Source organism: Rhinopithecus roxellana, chromosome 9, assembly GCF_007565055.1.
Source record: "Rhinopithecus roxellana isolate Shanxi Qingling chromosome 9, ASM756505v1, whole genome shotgun sequence".
Lineage (NCBI taxonomy): Eukaryota > Metazoa > Chordata > Mammalia > Primates > Cercopithecidae > Rhinopithecus > Rhinopithecus roxellana.
Genome location: NC_044557.1, coordinates 20,139,748 through 20,146,629, shown reverse-complemented (window position 1 = coordinate 20,146,629; position 6,882 = coordinate 20,139,748).

Here is a 6,882-nt window from a genome sequence, read left to right as displayed (position 1 = left end):
ATAATAATAATAATAATAATAATAATAATAAAACAGAGTAAGACCCTGTCTCGAAAAACAAAAAACAAACAAATAAAAAGAAGGCATGATGTGCAGAACATCTTTTAACCTGCTGCACTGAACATGGGGATATGTGGGTAGGAATGTTATCAATACAGTTGGTGCGCTTGAGGCCAAGAACCACATCCTCAGTCCAAACAATACTGTTTCCTTTCAGAAGTCTACTCTCTGTGAGAGTACATTCATACAGGTCCACTTAGGGAGTGCCCTATTTTACTTGCTTATTTAAATAAGTTGTATTTCAAATAACAACTCTTTAATAGAGAAAGGAGAATATAAATAATAATAATCATCTTCTAAAACAATACTACAATGGGCTTTTTTTCCTCCTAGTTTTTTCCACCGACCACAGGCTTTATAAACCATAGTCAAAATCACATGTATGTGTGTGTGTATATAAAATGTATCTTGTGGCCAGGCATGGTGGCTCATGCCTGTAATCTCAGCACTTTGGGAGGCCGAGTGGATCATTTGAGTTCAGGAATTTGAGACCAGCCTGGCCAACATGGTGGAACCCCACCTCTACTAAAAAATACAAAAATTAGCCAGATGTGGTTGCGGGTGCCTGTAATCCCAGCTACTCGAGAGGAGACTAAGGCAGGAGAATGGCTTGAACCTGGGAGGTGGAGGTTGCAGTGAGCCGAGATCGTGCCACTGCACTTCAGCCTGGGCAACGAAGCAAGACGCTATCTCAAAAAAATAATAAAATAAAATAAAATGTGTCTTGCTTTTTAAAAATAACCCAGATGACAACATATAATTTTTCAAAATTATTTTATTTTTATTAATTATTACGGTACATCATAGTTATACATATTTATGGGGTACATATGATGTTTTCTATTTTAGAGATGGGATCTTGCTATGTTGTCCAGGCTGGTCTCAAACTCCTGGTCTCAAGTGATCCTCTTCCTTCAGCCTCCCAAGTAGATGGGACTGTAAGTGAGAGGCACTGTGCCTGGCATCTAGCTTTTTTTGGCTAAATATTATCTTATAAGCAGTTTTTTCCATACAGCCTCAGCATTTTATGACTGTATGATACTCTTTTCCCAATTGTTGAACATTTAGGACATTTCTAATTGTTCTCTATTTTAAATATATGTAATTATTTTAAAAATCATCTATTAGTTTGCTAGGGCCACCATAACAAAGTACAATAGACCTAGGTGGCTTAGGCAACAGAATTTTTTTTTTCTCACTGTCGTCTGGAGGCTGGAAATCCAAGATCAGGGTGGGAGCAGGGTTGGTTTCTGCCCAGGCTCCTCTCCTGGGCTTGCCATTGGCCACCTTCTCCCTGTGTCTGCACTGTCTTTCCTCTGTATTGGGCATCCCTGGTGTTTCTTTGTGTGTTCAAATTTCCTCTTCTTATATAAACACTGCTCAGATGGAATTAGGGCCCATTTTAATAGACTCTGTTTAACTTCATCATCTCTATAAAGGCCCTACTTCCAAATACAGTCAATTTTGAGTTACTGGGGTTAGGGTTTTAACATGTGGATTAGGGGTTACGGGGAGGCATAATTCAGTCCTATAACACATTATGTTCAATTTTTTCTCACTTGCAATTTTAGATCATTTTCTTTGGATAGATTTCCAGAGTGGTAATCACTGGGCCAAATGATAAAAATATTTTAAGGCTCTTGAAAACTGCTTTTCCAAAGAATATAACAATTGGTACCACAGCAGCCTGATCAATTTTTTTTTTTTTTCAATAAGTAAATGGGCTGGGTGCGGTGGCTCACACCTGTAATCTCAGCACTTTCAGAGGCCCAGGCAGGCGGATCACTTGAGGTCAGGAGTTTGGGACCAGCCTGGCTAACATGGCGAAACCCCGTCTCTATTAAAAATATGAAAATAAGCTGGGCATGGTAGCAGGTGCCTGTAATGCCAGCTACTCGGGAGGCTGAGACAGGAGAATCGCTTGAACCTGGGAGGCGGAGGTTGCAGTGAGCTGAGATCACGCCACTGCACTCCAGCCTGGGCAACAGAGTGAGACTCTGTCTCAAAAAACAAGCAAGCAAGCAAGCAAGCAAGCAAGCAAACAAACAAAAAGCAAAGAAAAAAAATAAAACCAATTTTGTGAGCACCGCCTTCATCAAGAAAAGGGCAAGGAGAAACAAAGTCATGAAAAGCTTGAACTGAATCTGTCCCAGGGCACCAAAAATTCTGCTTCCTGTGGAGGTCTTGGAAATGCCTTTTTTTTTTCTTTTTTCAAAGACAGGGTCTCACTGTGTCACCCAGGCTGGAATGCAGTGGTGCAGTCATAGCTCACTGCAGACTCCAACTCCTGAGCTCAAGTGATCCTCCACCTCACTCTCCCAAGTAGATGGGACTACAGGTGTGGAATCACGCCTGATAAACTTTTAAAATTTTTTGTAGAGTGGGAGTGTTGCTACAGTGCCCAGGTTGGCCTCAAACTCCCGGGCTCAAGTGATCCTCCCTTCTGGGCTGCCCAAAGCAGTGGGATTACAAGTGTGAGCTACCTTGCCCGGCTGTTGAAATGCATCTTTATTAAAAATCAAAATATAACCAGGAAACAGAAAGTGAGTATATGAATGGTGAAATTGTTACATATCCTACCTCATGCCATTCTTACTAGTTGAGTATTGTCTTTTACTGAAAAGCAACTCATGCCAGCATCAACAAGAACTTTTTTTTTCTTTTTTTGTTTTGAAACGGAGTTTCGCTCTTGTTGCCCAGGCTGGAGTGCAACGGTGCGATCTTGGCTCGCTGCAACGTCTGTCCCCCGGGTTCAAGTGATTTTCCTGCCTCAGCCTCCCAAGTAGCTGGGATTACAGGCACCCACCATCATGCCCAGCTAACTTTCTGTATTTTTAGTAGAGATGGGGTTTCATCATGTTGGCCAGGCTGGTCTGGAATTCCTGACCTCAGGTGATCCACCCGCCTTGGCCTCCCAAAAGTGTTGGAAGTGAGCCACTGTGCCTGGCCTAACAAGAGCTTTAAGTATGGCAAACTTGTATCTTTCAGGTGTAAAACTAACTCAGCATGATAATTCCTGGCCACTATCTACCTCACAGCTTCAAACAGTTTTTTCAAGAACTAGGCATGCGGAAATAAATGGTGGATTTTATTGAAACCTAAAGGCATTTTTGAATGACATTATTACCAGCCATTAATTGGTTCAGAACCTTTGTAATTTTTATTTAACTTGAGTTGTCTTTTTTTTTTTACCATGCTTTTTTCAATGCATTGCTCAGTATTTTTTAAGTTTCATGAACGCATGTTTAGTTCATTAGATTCCATGACCGTGTAATATTTTGATGCAATGCAAATGAAGTTGCATTTTCACAGCAGTTCTGCATGTTCTGTGATACCATCTTTTCAAAGAGAAACCTTTAAAACCTAAAAAACAAAACTGCCCCAAACCATAGAAAACTCGTAAGTGTGCGGTCCTTTTTCTTGTTCTCATTTTTTTCCCTTTCCTTTTTCTTGTCAATAATAAACATTTACCAGAGTCTACAGATGCTAGCTAAGGAAGGGCTGAGATGGGGTGGAAATAGATCGGAGGCAGGTGTCCAGGGTGATTGAGGGTAGGGTGGTTACATCTACAGATCCTGGTTATATTTTAACTTTTAATAAAGATGCATTTCAACAGCCAAAGTGGCTGCCACCTGTAATCTCATCACTTTGGGCAGCCCAGGAGGGAGGACTGCAAACTCCCAGGAGTTTGAGGCTAGATTGGGCAACAGGCTTTTTCAGAAAGGAAAATCACGTGTCACCCGGAGGACCATGGGAGGGATCATGTGGGTGAGTTAGTGAGAAGGAAAATAATACACACATACACACACACACACACACACAAAGGGGTGGGGTGGAGGAGAGAGGGAGAGGGGAGAGAGAGTGAGAGAGAGAGAGAGAGAGAGAGAGAGAGAGAGAGAGAGAGAGAGAGACTCAGAGTCTCTGAACTTGTTAAGTTGTTAAAACTGTCTTTGAAACAGGAACTTGCCTTGGCTCCCATGAACTGAAGAGCACAGATCTCACCGTCCTCTTTCTCGCAATCACCTTGCCTTTTAAAGCTGTTGCTGGAGGTAACTTCCCCTGGCTAGGGAGGAGCTGCTTTGTTGTTCAGAGAGAGTCATTCTTCCAAAACCAGGGGTGGGGTAAGTGGAGGCTGCAGACCCTCAGGGGATCCCTTTGGGATGGGAGAGGGAGGATTGGGGGGGATCCCTGGGAGGGATCTTGTCACTTTGGTTATCCTAAGAACTATATATTTTGAGGTGGGGATCCGAACTCCCCTTATATTAAGAAGAAAAGGTGGGGGTAGGGTGCAGACATTTTGCCAAATTACAGATGGAGCCAACTAGAACCAGAACAATTCCCAAAGGAGGTCCTCCCACACCCACAGGAAGGCCAAAAAAAGGCTTGAAATTCAAATTATTTTTGGTGCTTGGGAGATGAGACGGGGTGAGAGAGGGCAGCAGCAGTGAATGGGAACTGAAGGGGGAAGGAAAAACCAGAAGGCTTGGTTAGTATCATTCCAATGAAACCGGTCAGGAGAGCACCAAGGACGCTCAGACATGTAGTTGGACTTGGAATACTTTTATTATGTGTCTACAGGGTAGACTGTAAAGGAGAATATTCACACATTTTACATAAATGTAGTTTCTGCTGTAAAGAAACTGCTGCTCTCCCTCCTTTTTTTTTTAGCCTGTGTTTCTGGGATGACAGGACAGAGATGTCCTGTCTATTTCTCTCTGCACCTCTCAAACCCCTTACCTCACCCAAGTTTCCTCCAGGAGCCTTCTTCCCTTCATGAGCTTTGGCAGTTTTGTTGTTTTGTCTGCTTATATTTTGCTTTGAGTAAGAAGGAAGAAAAAAAGATGGGTGGGGTAGAAATGGAGCACCCTGTGAGAGGCGAGAAAGCAGTACGCCCATTTGAGAATTGGGTGGAGGGAAAGGGAAAAGACCTTTAGAAAAGAACTGTCTCCTTTTTCTTTTTATTTATTTATTTTTTGAGGCAGAGTCTCACTCTGTCGCCCAGGCTGGAGCGTGGTGGTGTGATCTTGGCTCACTGCAACCTCCACCTCCCGGGTTCATGCCATTCTCCTGCCTCAGGCCTCAGAGTAGCTGGGACTACAGGTGTGAGCCACCACGCCTGGCTAATTTTTTGATTTTTTGTAGGGACGGGTTTTCACCATGTTGCCCAGGGTGGTTTCAAACTCCTGTGCTCAAGCAATTCACCTGTCTCAGTTTCCCAAAATGTTGGGATTACAGGCGTGAGTCACCATGCCTGGCCTGCACACTTTTTAGGTATCAGTTTTTCTCATCTCTTTCATCTCTTCAAAAGAGTGACTTGGATTGCACAGGATGCCCAGGTAGATACTGGACACCCAGTTAAATTTGAATTTCAGACAAACAGCAAATGACTAAAAATCTGACACGAGGATTCTGTGCATTTGAGGCAGTTCTTTTTTATTTTTGAGACGGAGTTCTGCTCTTGTTGCTCTTGTAGGCACGATCTCAGCTCACTGCAACCTCCACCTCTCGGGTTCAGGTGATTCTCCTGCCTCAGCCTCCCAAGTAGCTGGGATTACAGGCATGTGCCACCACACTCGGCTAATTTTGTATTTTTAGTAGAGATGGGGTTTCACCATGTTGACCATGCTGGTCTCAAACTCCTGACCTCAGGTGATCTGCCCACCTTGGCCTTCCAAAGTGCTGGGATTACAGGCCTGAGACACCTGCACCCGGCCCAAGGCAGTTCTTTTTTTTTTTTTTTTTTTTTTTGAGAAGGAGTCTCGCTCTGTCACCCAGGCTGGAGTGCAGTGGCCAGATCTCAGCTCACTGCAAACTCCGCCTCCCGGGTTCACGCCATTCTCCTGCCTCAGCCTCCCGAGTAGCTGGGACTACAGGCGCCCGCCACCTCGCCCGGCTAGTTTTTTGTATTTTTTTAGTAGAGACGGGGTTTCACCGTGTTAGCCAGGATGGTCTCGATCTCCTGACCTCGTGATCCGCCCGCCTCGGCCTCCCAAAGTGCTGGGATTACAGGCTTGAGCCACCGCGCCCGGCCCCAAGGCAGTTCTTAAATCACCTCTATAAGGATATTTAAACAGTGGGTACCCAGAGGGCACAGTTTTAAGGGAATCACTGTCTAGATCTCCCTGAGATGCAGTGAATGCCAGTTCCTACTGGCTTCTGTCTTCCCACCTCTCCTTTCCCAACAGCGCTCTCTCACTTCTAGAAAAGGAAAGAAAGACGTGGCCATGGGTCATAAAAACCTTCAGGGCCAAGACAAGGGACGATGAGAAATATCTGTGTTTGTGTTGAGACAGGAAAGCCTTTTGTAACTGAGATACAAATCCTTTCACAGGCTAAGCAGTTCCCAATTCATTGCTATCCATAGGTTAGCATAGGTTTTTGGAGAAAAACCTAATTGAATTGTCCACAAACAGATCAATCATTAGAATATTTTTAAAGAATAAACTTTATTGGCCAGGCACAGTGGCTCAAGCCTATAATCCCAGCACTTTGGGAGGCTGAGGTAGGCGGATCACCTGAGGGCAGGGAGTTCAAGACCAGCCTGGCTTACATGGTGAAACCCCTTCTCTACAAAAATACAAAAATTAGCCAGGCTTGGTGGTGGGTGCCTGTAATCCCAGCTTCTTGGGAGGCCAACGCAGGAGAATTGCTTAACGCGGGAGGCAGAGTTTGCAGTGAGCTGAGATCTTTCCACTGCATTCCAGCCTGGGTGGGTGACAGAGTAAGACTCTGTCTCAAATACAAACAAACAAGCAAAACTTTATTTTGTAGGGCAGTTTTGGGATCACAGCACAACTGGGTGGAAAGTAGAGAGTGTTCCCA